Source organism: Diuraphis noxia, unplaced genomic scaffold (genome assembly GCF_037042655.1).
Source record: "Diuraphis noxia isolate RWA-SAM2 unplaced genomic scaffold, SU_Dnox_SAM2 contig0002, whole genome shotgun sequence".
NCBI classification, from domain to species: Eukaryota; Metazoa; Arthropoda; class Insecta; order Hemiptera; family Aphididae; genus Diuraphis; species Diuraphis noxia.
In genome coordinates, this window is record NW_028301712.1 from 57,253,328 (window position 1) to 57,270,080 (window position 16,753).

Sequence of the window (16,753 nt, forward strand, 5' to 3'; positions counted from 1 at the left end):
GTATTGGTGTACTCACTTAATTTTGGTATCCATGTCGAATGCAAACATCATTGACGGGTTGAAGATGTCGGCTACTCCGTCCTCGAGCAGGTTCACATACCAATATCCAGTGCCTACATCACACCGCCATTGTCCAAGTGTAAGTACTCTGGCCACGTTGATCAAGGTTCAGTCTGCACCAGTACTAGAGTCGGGCCGTGTGCAGTTCCGGTAGGTGGACGCGGACAGGTTACAGCTTCACGGATGGATTGGTGGTGCTAATGCACATGCACGTTACGGCCAAGTAGAGGACGCTGTCATGTCTCATTGTCATCCAGGTGGTCACCTGAACGTTATGGGCCTCGTATTCTACGTTCTCGTCTGACTCGCAGGGTCTTGTCCCGCTTGTAATGAACGTCAACCGAGACACCATGGCACTAGCAACCGAAGTGATATCGTCATAGGCGCCCGCAGGGGGGGGGAGCTGGGGCATTTGCCCCCTGGCTTTTTCAAAATATTTTTTTTTAATTGAATGTTTTAAGATAAATTACTATATATGTACTAAACAACAAATTTAAAATATAAAATAAGTTGTAATATAATAAAATATAATATATTGTATACGAGTATAATAAAAATTTAAAAAGGTTATTATTTTAAAATAATAAGTAAAATTATAATTAGGGCTCGGATTTCAATGCATTTGCATCTTTTTTTTGGGATATCTTACGCGATGCTTTCCAAGCTACAAATGTGTTTCAAGTACTTCGCAATCTAACCACAATAATTTTTTGGGTATTTTTTTTTTGCATTTTTAGCGGATTTCATCATTTTTAGACGGTTTCAATGCATTTATTAATTTTTTAATACATTTATGACCTATTTGTCGTATTATGACTAAAAAAATTGACCTCATTGAAATATAAGTACTACATAGTAATATAGTACTACGTAATAAAAATTATTTTCATTTTGAACTATTTGAACTAATTTAACATCAGGATTTCCGGTTTTTACAACCTTTATGTCACACCATCCAATTAGCCGATATTATTGCACACAACTAAACTTTATCGGATTATTTTTTAATAATAGTTAAATTTGAATTTATTTAATAAATAATGCATTTTTTGAAACGACATTTTTTGATATTTTTAGGTCATAAATGCATTTTTTGAAAGGGCGTTTTTTTGATATTTTTAGGGCATTTAAATCGGAGCCCTAATTATAATATTTATCCTCAAATCCTAACATTGCCCACCCCTAGAAAAATTTTTGAGGGCGCCTGTGGATATCGTCATTACCGTTGCTGCGGTTATCATCACCAGTAGTATCTATACGACTATACATAATATTATACGCCAGATAATAATGTAGAAATAATGTTAAAAATTACGATGGTGACTTTCATCAATATAATTTAATATATGTATGCGGTATGCGAGTCGATCTACTGTAGCAAAAAGTCTATTGTATAGTCATAGTGTAGAGATAATCAATAATTTTTAATGAAAAAATAATAATAATTAAATAATTGTCATTAAATATATTAGTATTTGTTGAATTAACAGGATATACTATAACGTTTTAACCAATGAGTAGTGGAATAAAATATTAATTTAAATAATATGGATATTATTATTATTATTACTTAATTTGAGTCATACTAAATTATTATGCTAGTCATAATAAATTAATATACTACCTAGTACACTACACAGGTATATTGAAACTTACAACATCCTTGAATACAACTTGAAAAGAAAATAACTGATAGGCGTCATTTTCTAAAAATTTTGGTACAGTTTTAAATGTGCCATCGCATCCTGCTACTCAGACCTAAAAATCCATAATAATAATTCATTAATTAACACTCATACAGTGGCGTAGCAAGGGTATGGCGAACTGTGCCTACGCCAGGGGCGCAAATTATGAAGGGGCGCAAATAGATCAACTATTGGACAAGAGAGACTCACAAGCATGGAACTTTTATCCATAGAACATGGATTTTCTAGATAAATTTCATATGACGAAATCATCGATGAATTCTCTAGCCTTAAAGCAAGAAAAGAAAATTTTTAAAGTTCAAAATTACATTGTAATAATAACTTATAATTATATAATGTTGTATTGCCTAATTATATAATATATAAAAAATAAAAAAATATATCATTTCGTATTTTCGTCAATTTTTTAATCGCTTAAAAGGCGCATTTTCCTAGGTTGGCCAGGGGCGCTAACAAGTCTTTCTACGCCACTGCACTCATATACATTATTGATTTACTGTGACCAACATTTCTCAAATCTGGTGCAATTGCATTTATATTGGCTACATTACATAAAATCACTCCACTCACGGTTCCCTCTATCAGCAATGGACCTTGATAAAACCTATTAAAATGGTTTGTTTTAATTCTTTTCTTATGTTTTTTGTTTAATAAATGAAAATAATTAATATTTTTTAACCTGTTAGGAGGATTCTGTAGTGTCATGGCAAAACATTCATTATCTACAGCCGTCAACAAATCGTGCAAGTTTGCCATGTTTCGTGGTGTCTGAGGGAAAAACGTACGTCTTAAACGCCGCATCCTCTCTACACTCTGTACAAATGTATAGTTCTCTGCAGCCTCTGGAAAGCTAATTCATACATCATATCAAAAACAAGTAAATAAGGATATCAAAACTAACCATCACCTATGCATAGTTGCATACCTTTTGTAAAAACTGTACAAAAAAAAACTTACAAAATCAGCAAAAAATTAGTTTATAGGTAGGTACTAACTTTGCAATTGCTTGCATATAAATTCCACGTGGAGTATATAAGTTTGTTTTTTTTTCTAAAACTCTCTCAGTTATCTCCTGTCGAAGCAGTGGAACATTGAGGTTGAACTCATGACAATGGCGCTTTGACAGTGTCAACCTATCATTGTTGCGGTCCGGAGATATATGAGCAGTTGCATGGCACTGTCCTTCCAATTTTTTTTTGTAACATGACAAGTAACTAGAATGTATGTTTAATTTAATATACTTTTGTTTAATAATAAATTTTATAGTTAATACTCACATTTTAGTATCTGTTACTTTATTCTTATAGTACATGTACCCAAGATCATCTCTTATAATTTCTGTGCCTCTTTGAATGCCTAGAACTACAGTGTAGGACTGTGGTCTTACTACAGCAACCGGAAGCAGAGGTTCTAATATTAACAATTAAAAATAACATGTTATCTTAGAAGCATACTAAATGGCCATCCGGAATCCGTATCATAAATAGGTTATAAAACTTCTGTACTAGTGGTTTAATGGTTTAATCAAAGAAAAATACTTACAATCAGGGACTGTATTTAAGATGTTGTCGCTGTTGGCAACAATATTTTTGCGCTACTGGCTTTGGAAATATTTTCTTATCTCAGCATTTTTACTCAATTATTATTACTCACACAAAATCAAAAATAAGTGTCTTATAATTAATTAAATATAATTGTAAATTATAATATATAACAAACTTTTATAGAAGATTAAACTGTATATGCCACATTTCAATTAATTATAATAGTAATATATTATGTAACCAATGTCAACCATATGAATAAACTAACTATTACATAACTGTACTAAAATCTGCCGAGTAACCTTTTCAGAGTTAAATATTTAGATACCTACCTATTGTATTATAAAATAATATTTCTATAGCATACTCCTATGTGGTATAAGCCACAAACTAATTATATGGATTTGTGGTATCCAATTTAGTACTTAGACAAACAAGAGATCATTTAAAAAAAAAAACAATTTTTCACTTCGCCAAAAAAAATTTTGCAGTTCTTGATTGGGAACCAGTATTACACAATTTATTTATAATAATATACTCACTATTAATTATAATTTTCCATTGCTTATTCGTAAACATAATTTTACTTTTTTATAATCGCCGTAAAAATGTTGCCGCCCCTAACATAAGCCAGGGTGGACTATTACCCTCCCAGACCACCTCTTAAATATGACCCTGCTTACTATAGTTGGTTAATAATAGAAATAATTAATAGTTTAATACTTGCAATAAGTTCAGGAGATGAAGGATTTACATTTAAAATATTTTATTTACAATTAAAAATGTGTATATTGTATATACATACCATTATGATAAACAACGGGTTCTTGTACACCAAAATAATTATGATCATGATTGATGATGATGTTTAAACAGTAACAGAAACAATTCTTATAACAACCTTTTGAATTATTGTGAATACATTTAGAAGTAAACCTACTTATCATTTAGTACCAATTAATTAATAAATGTCATTTGTCAACAAATTGATCTAAATCTAATTGTATTTGACAATTGACAAGGGGATTTAGAAAAATCATCAAGTAAATATTGGTAAAATATTGTTTGGTTATTGTTAATTGATTATTGATTACTATTGAAGTAGTATTATTTTATTTTAAACCATTAAACTATATAATATGCAGAATAACCTGAAATGTTGACAATATTTTACAATGTTTTACAAAGGTCAAATAAATTACCTGCAAGATCCATTTTTAGAAGTTGTATACTAACTAACTTATACTAACTGTAACTAACAGAGAAAACAGTGAAAACAGTACAAAACTGAGTGAAAACAGTGAAAAACTGAAAAAGTGAAATACGCGGGAATTGTATAACTTTTATCATAGTATAATTTTTATCATAGTATAACTTTTATCAATAGAAATTTAATAATAATAATAATAATTTATATTACAACATTTTGATTGCAATTGTTGGTAGCCCTTCGATTCTCGGGTCCTTATCATTTTTCGGACAACTGCCATCGACCGTAGTGTGCTCAATCGTACGCCTAATAACTAATAAGGTACGCCGATTACGACTGCGCGTAATCGTATCGACAATCGTGCCCACAATAATTGTTTACGAGTAAAGACTTAACTATAGTAGGATGAATGAAAAGTGGCCGTTGATGCCTACACACCTAACTGTGAATTTTCATCATTGTACCGCAAAATTATGGAAAAAAGCGTGCGCGTTTTGAATTATTAATCATAATGCATATAACATGTTATTCCAATACTTTGAGAACCCATGGCTTATCAAAAAAAGGTTCCTATCATATTGCCAGCGGCCACTTTTCATTCACCCTACTATATCTAAACTAACCCTACTAACGACGCTGGTCGGTATTATCATTTAGATTTAAATTAATTCCATAACGACAACGCCATCTACTGCTGCCAAACTATTTTAAACTAATGCGTAAGTTTAACACTGACACTCTCAGCTTCCCAATTTCTTAATTAGATAGAGCTGTTATCCTAACCTAACCATATAGGTACGATTTATAATGACTAGCAGAATGCAGAGGTAAAGTTCCATCGGACTACATTAAGGACAATTTATTGATTGGCTTCAGCTATACACCTCACACATATTTTGACTAGGTAGTTGAATTACTAAATGTGATAAATGCTTTGAGCAAAATGTTTTGAATTGCCAATAAAGGGAATTGCAAACGCCAAACGAACATTTTTTAAGGGGTATATGCAATATTATAGGTGTTAACATTTGATACGAGCAAGTGTGTGCGTAGTTAACACTAAATGATCATTAGTGTGTGTATACTTTCCACCAATCATCAGTATCATACATATTATAAGCGCACCCACTTATACATGCCCTTTAGTTTTAAGATCAAAATATAATACAAAGCCAATTCAAAGGATGCTATACGTCTAACAAGTGCTTCCAGTCGTTTGATTTTAAAAATCTCAATATTTTTTAATGTATAAACAAATTTATTTGCATCACTTGGAGCACTTATTCAAGATAACAAAATATTGAACAGAATAATAAGTTTTAATCTTATAAATTTGTTAATTTTTGTTATTAAATAATATATGATAAAATTTTTCAATATTTTAATAATATACTTCGACCTATTCAATGGAAACTCGTACATCAATCCAAACATCTTTAAATTTTTAAAATCTAATCATTTTAAGTACCTTAATTTTTGACAATCGATTATAAAGTTTCGATGACGTCCAATCCTCTCTTAAGTTCAATTTAAAAATGTATAATGAATATAGTAAAAATATACAATACAAATTATACTTAAACACTAGAAAATTAATAAATAAAAGTTTTCAATTACCTTAAGTACGAAATGGATTTGTATTTAAAAAGCATTGCTGGGAACTTATTAAAAAAAAATGCATTTTTAATTAAAAAATTATTTAGTATTTAGCCCTAGTATTTTAATTTTAGTTCAATATAGTGGACCATGTTGGTCACTAAGGTGTTATACAGAAATCTAAAAAATTGCCAAAAATAATAATATTATACCAGGTGGATTATTTTGAATCAACCTAGGGACATAATACGGAATCGACCCACTGTCGAATTACACAGTAGCGCTTTGGGGGGATTTATTGATTCCACCGAAATTACCTGCTTAGGAAAAAGATTTATATTGATTCCGTCAGCTACCTACTGTTTATAATATCTACACATTGATTCCGCCGGACACTGTTCATCCCCCCATCACCAATTGTATATGTCTATTTTAAAATGTATAAATGTATAATTTTATCATATTTTCATAAAATTTGGTCACACGTCTAAATTGAATAAAACTATAATAATTATATAATTCAAAATGAAAATGCATAATATAATTAATGTGAATATATAATAAAATGTATAATCTAAATTTTATAAAATGATAATAATTATATCGTTCAAAATAAAAACATATAAATGTTACTACTTTTGATCAAATTTGGTCACATGTCTAAATTGAATAAACTGATAGTAATAATTGTATGTAGGTATAAAATTAAAATGTATATAAGTAACTACTTTTGATAATATTTGGCCACGTATTTTAAATAAGTGAACTTAGTAACTTTCTAAATAGACTATACGTTTTAAATTATATATAGGTAGTAGGTACAATGGGGAAGGGTTGGATAAACAGTGTCCGGCGGAGTCGATATGTAGATATTTTAAACAGTAGCCGTCGGAATCAATAGCCGGCGGAGTCGATATAAAATCAGCGGAATCGATATACGCCCGCACCCCCGCACATTGGTATAGTCCATCCCTGTATGTATATGACTCATGTTTTTGGTGTTACTTGCTTGTATGTAGTCCATTTACGATAGTATAGTATATTTTATTGTCGAATGTAGGACGACAGATGTTTAACAAAAAAATGTTTCTCGAACTACGCCACGGATTATGATAATGGTTATATTATGTGAATATTGGATGCCCATTGTCAAGAGTTATTTTGTTCAAAACAAAAACCATACATTTACCCTTTTAATAACGAAAAACCAACCGGTGTCATTCGACTACGTCTTGTTTCAATTTTTTCAATCTTTTCAGCGTATTGATTCCGTATACAAGTCGGATAGGTAAAACTTTTTTTCTTACCTTTTATACTTTGATTGCGTCCTATTGTATAATGTATAAGCATTCAATTACACTATTTTATATGATTTTAATAATTAATATTGAATATAGTAGTTGTTCTAAGATAGATAAATTGGAAAATAAATAGTCATAATAATAATTATTAAATAATTTAAGTAATACATTTCTAGCCAGTCCAACAGTTCATATGTCATTCAAAAAATGGTTTGTACGTGAAATAGTTTTAAAATATTGTAAAGGGGCTATTGTTTTATCTTTATATTTTTTTAAATAAAAATGTTATTCGTTTGAATTTTCAATATAAACTATAATTTTTAATTATCTCTCGACTCTAAAGCATTTTATATATTAAATCACTACGTGATCGTAAATCGATGAGAGCACCAGCCTTAAGATAAAATGTTCGTAAACTTATCAATTAAAAACCAATTCGTGTTTAAATATTAAAATATGGATGAAATAAATAAGATTTAATATGTCAATTTATGTGTAACATTAATGCTAACCCACTATAATACAATAAGATGCATTTGGAACATAGATGATAGAATAGGTAGGAAAAACCCGTTTACCTGAATCCGGTATACGCAATCGATTAACTCCGAATCAATACCTTGTCACGCTCTAGGCACTAACCGGTTTATTGATGGAAAATGATTAAGATTATGTTGAAAACATTTTAAATGCTCTTAATCTCTTATTATGTTCTAATTTCTTTTTTTTTAAAGATTTTTAATAGAAAATTGTCAATTATCTAATATTAAATATTGAAACGAAATGAGCATTATATTTAATTTTGTTTTCCAGAATTTAGGTGCGATATTGGTAACTAATCTAACCCGCCTACTGTAATATATTAATAACTTTTATAGTTCAGTAATAAAATAATATATGATTATTTGTTGGTACTAGTTATATACAGCAAACTATCTATACAGTATAGACTATACACCTTAAACATAGCAATACATTTTTGATAAGTGTATTGTGTTATTTATTCAGGAAATAAATATATATCAGATTTATTAAATTATTTTAATTTCACTTGAAATCATTTATAAATTGCAAGCAAATGTTATGTATTCAAAAGTAGTAGGAAAAAATTAACACGGGAAAAAACTAAGAAATAAATGCTGAGCTGCTAAATTGAATATTTCAGTCGAATAATTTATTAAAACATAATAAATGTAGGTAGGTACTTTTTAATTATGATAGGTAAATTATGTATATTTTTTCGACTGATGTGACACCCAAATGATATATTATATCGATCTGAAATTCTGAACTCAGGTTCTAAAATAATTGTCTACGTTTTTTTTTTTTAATTTTTAGAGTGTGGGTATTTATTTATTACTAACATGATTGTAAAATAATACTATAATTATAATTATATATATAAATGTTAAATAATGTTAATTAGGAGAAATCGTTATAGAAGTTTTATATTTTATATTTAAACGTTTTTAATTTTTTCTTTTATTGGTATGTGGTAAGCACATTGGTACTTTCTTCAAATCTAAAAAATAGTGTACAATGGCCACAGTTCAACACAAATTATTATAATTTATAATACTGTGTAGTCACATAGCTATATAGGTACATGTTTAATACCATAATACACATTGACCGATTGTTAAAAAAAATACCTTTATTTCTCGTATTTACCACGAGGGAAGTCTGGTGTCTGGTCAAATAAATTTTACCATACATGAAACTCTTTACCTACCTATCTATATATAATATCTTTATAAGAAAAAAACCTTCGGTTATAATGTAAATAATTGTATTCTCCATCACAATTCGTTTCGGTGTTTTTCGAGGGACCAATAATAGACGGGATACGAAGATATTATTATTTATAATGGTTTTACGCATTATGGTGTGTAGTTGTATTGTGTGAGAGGGTCGGGGTCGCAAAAACTGAATGCCAGATTATATTAATTTATGATATATAGGTACTTATTATTATTTTATTGTACTGGAATATGGCGATGTGCATACAAAGAAGTAAAAACTGACTCAGGGTTTGGATCGATCTTTACCCAGTATCTATCCCTTTATCTTGGCCTCCTGCGGCTACTTTATAGTTATAGTATGTAAGAAGTGGTATATAACAAGCTGTGGAGTCGTGCAGACGGGCGTAATAATTGCGCTGTTATATAATTTTCACTCCAGTGGCTTATTATAGTTATTATGATGTACCCATTTTATATACTCTCTAATACCCAAAAACCCTAATCACTTCTCTTATACATTTTACATGTACATTGATTGCGTTGCCTTGAAGATCCGGGATCAAGTTATGTATAGCTACCTAGGTATATTACCTAAAATATACCACGACGTTGGTGGTTAGTGATCAGTTACGGCTGTCCCATAGGACTCGTTTATAATCATCTGGTTTATTCAGGATAGGTAGTCTGTGCAGTGTGCGTTTTCCCAAAAAAATTATTATCCATAGTACTGGGTTATGAAAATGTATTATAAATTTATAATTTATAAAATAGTATGCCACGATAACTTGAACTTTTTTTTTATAAAAAAACATAAAATGATTTTTTTCAATTTATTAAAATATATAATGCAAGTAAAAATAATTAATACAAAAATTAACTTTAAAATTACAAAAAAAAAAATATATAATTATAAATTTTAGTGTGGAACGTGTGCCTAATGTTGTTTGCATAATAGTTTAATTCTAGGACAAACTGACGATAAACAAATCAGCATTTCTTGTTCAACTGATATATAATATATATACAGGGTGATTCATGAGGTGTAAAATACTCATTATTTATAAAAACTATTTACTTTTTTCAATATTTTAGATCTATGCTGTTCTAAAACTATATAAATTTTTAATATTTTTCACCCTTATATTTATTAGGTAAACCACTATCAACTTTTGATTTTTAAATGGCAACCTATATTAACAATATCATAAATTAATAAGGCTATTTTTTAATGAATTTTCACGCTTAAATTTTCATTTTTCGTTAATCCGTTGATGAGATATAGTCTCCCAAAGTTGGATGGTTTTAGGGTGGTGTTTGTGTATAAATGTGTTATACCATGTCACTATGTCAGTACCGCAGCCGCAGCAATTGGGATTTTTGTACTCTATCGTAAAACATAATACACTTTTCAAATAAATTCAGTAAGTACGATAGTTAAGCCTAATTTGTGCCCCAAAACAGGTAAACATATTTACATTGGACAAACACCACCCCAATACCATCCAACTTTGGGAGACTATATCTCGTCAATGGATTAACGAAATATGAAAATTTAAACCTGAACATTTTTTTTTTTAAAATAGCCTTATTAATTTATGATATTTTTAATATAGGTTGCCATTTAAAAATCAAAAGTTGATGGTGGTTTACCTAATAAATATAATGGTGAAAAATATTAAAAATGTATATAGTTTTAGAACAGCATGTATCTAAATTTTTTAAAAAAGTAAATAGTTTTTATAAATAATGATTGTTTTATGCCTCATGAATCATCCTGTATATATATATATATATATATATATATATATATATAATATATATATATACAAGTACAGCTATCGAGAGATAATACTATTATTATCTAATAATGACAATAATACCCGGCATATCATTACATACGTATTATTCAATAAATAGATAATATTTATTAAAAGTGTGCCGTGACTTATAATAATTAATAATAATGTAACGCAATGGGTAATAGTTTGGGAACCGCTGATTTAAAGTTTAAAATTTTAGATGAGTGGTCAAAGTGGAGTAGTACCCAGTTATACTGCAATTTGTAAAACCATATATCAAGACTTAAATACTCATTACTTTTAAGCTATTAATAGTAAATTTGATTGTGAATTCAATAATATATGCATTAAAATATTTAGAAAAATATTTTATTTTGGAATATGAAATTAAAACTCTCTGGTATCAAACAAAAAACTAAAAAGGATACAAAATATTAATAAATCAATTCATTTTTTAAAAAAAACATTGGTTAGCGTTTATTTAGTTTGGGTTGAGTTGGGTATTGATGTATGATGGAAGCAAGATTTAAATTACACAAATTAAATTAAAATATGGAAAAAAATTTAAAATTAAACAGATTACTTTTATGTGTTATTTAAACTATTTACTCTGTACTTAATGTGTATAATATAATTATTGTTTTAGGAAATGTCATCATTTCCCAGAAATTTATTTTAATTGACTAAATGTCAATATTTCCAGTAACATATTAAATAGGTACATTTAATTATTCTATTGTTGAAATTATCTAAACGACATGGGATTTATGCATTAAGCGAATTCGTAATTCTACGAATTATATATACCCTTTTTAACATTTTATTATGTGTTTATTCTCGGGTCCTTCTCAACATGTGGTTGTTAGGTATCCCTTGTTGGACCAGAGAATTTTAATTATTTAAGGAGTGGCATAGTGATATATTTATATATTTATCTGATATTTTTGTATAACATCATGTATTGTACAATTGTACTCATATACCTATTTATAACAGGTAGGTAGGTAGTTTTTGAGAGAGCCCACCTTTTTACCTGGAAAATGAGTATTCTAATAATTATAAATCACTTTGACATTAAAATAGTAGGTAGGTATATATTCAATTTATATTGTATTATATTCTCGTTTATACAGTTAACACAGTCATGCAGATGTTTCTCTTTCAAAAGATACCTATTTTGCTAAAAATATATTTTTATGTATGTTCGTTGTATATAATTTTATGTTTGATTCTACTTTTAGATATAACTAACACATTTCTTAATATCTAAGTGTCCATCTTTGAACAAATGTTGTGTATTTGAACGTGTTAGGGTTTGCTTCAAAAATTCCACTACTGTTCTTTAACTCAGTGGTTCCCAAAATGGGTACCACGAGCACTTTTGAAGGGAATGATTTAAAATTTATAGAATTTTTTTTCAATAATATTAAATATCAAGTAGTAAAAATTTGAGTATTTATTTGTCCTGTCTCCCATGTGGTTCATAGCAGGACACCATGGCTGTATTTGGTCCATAAAAGAGCATCTTGGAACAAAAATTTGGGAACCGCTGCTTTGAATAATTATGAAACATCAAACCTACTACATGCCGATAATTTGAAACGTCCGTTCTTCAAAACATATGTTTTTAGTACCTAAATTATTCAAGGCATTACAGTATAATTTATTATAGTTAGTTATTATTCGATAAATAGATAGCAAAAAATAAGCATTAATTAGTACATTTTACTAATATACTATAATGAAACTTAATCTTTCATGTTATTGAAATCTGAGTAGAAAAAACCAAAAATAATTATTATTTTAGTATTATTTATTATAGTTGGTTATTATTCGATAAACAAACCAGGAAAAATACTAGTAAAAAAAATTATTAAATAGTCTACCTATTCTACAATTAATGTTGATACGTATTATTGTTTCTTTGTAACCTTCATCACCTCGCAAAAATTGAGACCAGCTCGTCTCTTTTTTACAAACCTACAACATTTCAAAAACTGTTTTGCGCAGGCCAACTTAACAACTTAACTCCCTCTGTATTTATAATAGAATTACCAAAATTAAACAACGCACGAGGAAGAACTTTATATTTGTTATAGATTTTATTTTATTGATATTACTAACTTAACTCATGAATCAGCATTACTAATTGCATAAAAAAATCTTATGTTCTCAAAACGATAACTTCAATTGTATTTATGTTATCCAACTAATAAAATAGAGAAAGCATATTATTACGGATACAATTTAACGCTCTGTCTTAGAACTATTGGCCCAAAGTTATTTTATTTTATTTTATTTTATTAATCGAAATATACGCCCTTCTACATAAAAAGATACAATTGAAGAATAATTATGGATATTAATAATAAGCGTATAAACAAGGTGATTCACAAATTATGTTCGCCCCATTTTTTTCTTGAATAATGAATTTATATTTTATACAAATTTAGATTTTCGGAATTTTTTCAAATTCATGAATATTTTTGCACTAATTATGGTGCGCATACTCAAAATATTATTTACTGAATAATTGAATAATGTACATTTGAAAAGATAGTGGATGAAGGAGAGTTTTCAGTTGAAAAAAAGAAGATTTATCTCCATAAGACTCTCTTTAAATAGTACATAAACTTACAAGAATTTCAAAATATGATATTTAAGTATATTTAAAAATTTCAAAAATGAGTTTTCAAATTGAACCAAAAAACACCATTGAAGAAAAAAAAAGTAAGAACAGCCAGAACAGGCTTGGTGAATTATCCTGTGTGCACAAAAACCTTCCGATTAATTTTTTGAAAAGGAAAAAATATACAAATTTAATATGTAAGTTTAAAAAGTATTTACAGTTATTCAAATCTCTAATCGAATCAATAAATTATTGTTAATAATAATATTTCAATAAATCATATTCTTAAAATATTAAAAAATTAATATTTTAACAGTAATTTTAGGATTTTTATGAATTATGTATAATATTATTATGAATTGCACAAAATGTAGATATTATATTATAATATATAAATCATGGACAATTATTTTCTGACTATTTTAGGTGTAGAAGGGCATTTTACACAGAGGTATTTTCTAACTCAGACATTTTCCTTCCCTCTCATATTTTTTAAACATTTATATGAATATGAATACATTTTTTTTTTATGTGTCTATAATGTTTAATTTTAAAAATATGGAGGAGGAATGTTCTATTGCAATGAAAACTTCTATGATGGGCTGACCATATATTGGTCATAGTTTTTTTTTTTTTAATTGCGCGTTGTTTATTCATCAATATTATTTGAACAAATATAATTTACCGTAACTAATAATTTAACAAACTTAATAATAAAAAAACACTTTTTAAACTTTAAAATTGTTTTACTAATTTTAAACTCTTAAATCAATCAAAACAAATAATTTTTCATCCATAAAATATAATTAATTGAAATTTCTAATAGTATGAAACATAAATAGTTCACAAACTCACAGAAATACCAGTAAATAAGAAATTATAAAAATGTATGGATAAAAGTACAACGATTATCCAGAGTAGTATTAAGTGTTATATAATTTCGGAGAATTTCATACATTATAAAAAATGACAGTACTTATTGGATAAGAATTAATGAAAACTTTATGTTCATGCAAAGTATTGAGCTGGTAGTATAATGTAATATCACGGTTTACAAATTTAAAATTCATAAAATAATATATCAATATAAGGATATCACGGCCTACTTATTGTATAACAGTAGGCGTATAATACAAATATATGGATGATGTTTAACAATCATAACTAGTAACCAAAATTGGTTATTTTTAAATGATATTTTCTGCAATGGGGTTGTTGTAGTTCTGCACGAATCTTGAAAAAGATGAAATGAATAACTTATTGATATCTGTCGTAGTGTCATGGTATTAACATTAGTAAGGACATTAAAACAATTTGACTACGAGATTGGCATTATAATAGGTTTAATTTATGTTTATTGGTTAACATATTTTCCGACTAATTTTCAGGGATTCTGCCTCCCTGTGGCCCATCTGGAAGTGTCCGGTTAGGAACTGTGGCCTTCGGAAGTGTCTGCAAGTTGGATGGACTTACTGCTGCTATCACTTCTGCCGCATTCCTTCGTGGCTGTTGCAGTTGGAGATAGTAGTTGTTCCTCCAATCATAATTATAAATGTGTTTTGGAAAGACTGACCACACAGTCATATTATCAGTCTGAGATTAACACTGTTAAAATTGAAAAACACGATGTTATTATAATATACGTAATATAGTATTTTAGGGCCCTTAAGAGGACGCCACGCCCGCATCTGTTGTCTCAGTCTTACAAACACGTAACATAGCAAATTTAAGCTCAGTAGGTAAGCTACTATGTCTTACTTTTGCTATAGTTGACTGAGACAACAAATGCGGGTGCAACTTCCTCTTAATATAATATGCATAATATATTATTGTCCAGGGTCATTGTACAACCAAGAAAACGCATAATATAATATTTCGTCTTTCTATAAAGTACTTTACATTTTTAAAAGTTTTACTGTGTAAAATCAATTAATTTATATTGAGTACATATCAGGGTTACATGTGAATTAACTGTTAAACAAAGTTTCACCCCGGAGTAAACATTTTTAGTTTGTTTAGGCACTCTCATATAATATGAGAGTGGTTTTAATTTAATATCATATTTCCAGCATATCAAGTTGCTAAGGTGCATCAAACGTTTTAGGAAAATACATTCCATATATTGTTAATAAATGCAATCATGCAAAAACATTTTTTTTTTTTTGAAAAAACGTTAGGTTATAATATTATTAACCTTAGAGTAAAATTACCCATCGCAAAAATTATAAAGAATGATGTTATTGAGAGATAAAATATCGATTTGTTTCAAAGTAATTTAAGACCTAATGGAATTTAAAAAAAACGTTATTTTATTTTAAAGCTGAATAAAAAGACAACTAAAATAAATCAATATATCAAACTTTTAAAATTATTATCCTTTTATAAGGTAATTTTGCTCAAATACTACTCAAAAATCAAATAAAAATATTTTACATAAATGTATTTTATTTTATCTATCGTGGGTCTTGGAGAAAGCAATAATTACGCTGACATTCTCTTAAGTATTTCTAGATATTACGAGTATATGTAACATATACCTACAAATTATATTATGGACGGTGTATATTAGACAAATAAGTGTGTATTGTAAATTATAATTATACGAGTTATTCTCGTTCGTCTAACTTACCATTTGGTGAAGGATATTTATTTAATGAGTTTAAACAATCGATTATCTAACGGTCTTCATTCAAAATAATATTGTAATGATTGAAGATATATAATGTGTGTGGAGGAAATAGTGGCGTATTTACGGGGGGGATCAAGGGGATCAACCCCCCCTCCCATAGACTGTATACACACAATTAATTATAGTCGTTATTCGTTATAATTTGAGATTATTATTTAAAATATTATGATTATTTTTTTTTTTTTATCAATAATTAATTAAATTTGCAAGAATAAAACCGCCGAGCGCTGCTAGTCAGACGGGCTAGACTTTTATTATTCCCAATAGAAAATAACGTTTTATGCTTGCATACTGCAGTTCAGTCTTGTAAAATTGTTAATTATTCGAATAAATGTAATAATATGAATAGGTAATCAAATACTTTTTTTAGATTCTGAGCGGAGCGATGAATGTATTGATTTTACAATGATGTGAGTTTTTTTTATTTTTTTGTGTCTGTCATCACGTTTTAGGATAGTAAAAATGCTTAGATTTTCT

General features: G+C 28.3%; 1 long non-coding RNA gene and 1 pseudogene across 2 annotated transcripts; one reads left to right on the plus strand and one right to left on the minus strand.

Annotated features, from left to right (window-relative positions):
- Positions 1 to 283: 283 nt before the first annotated feature.
- On the minus strand, positions 284 to 4,647 carry LOC107170538 (uncharacterized; annotated as a pseudogene). Its single transcript, XR_016190242.1, has 7 exons — positions 4,513 to 4,647; positions 3,044 to 3,176; positions 2,762 to 2,980; positions 2,446 to 2,616; positions 2,274 to 2,370; positions 1,717 to 1,818; positions 284 to 416 (listed from the first exon to the last, which is right to left on the minus strand). The product of XR_016190242.1 is annotated as an uncharacterized LOC107170538 (transcript).
- LOC149058709 (uncharacterized) lies at positions 2,242 to 2,969 on the plus strand. The gene is made up of 3 exons (XR_016190243.1): positions 2,242 to 2,381; positions 2,453 to 2,749; positions 2,832 to 2,969. It is a non-coding gene; the product is annotated as an uncharacterized LOC149058709 (long non-coding RNA).
- Positions 4,648 to 16,753: the final 12,106 nt, after the last annotated feature.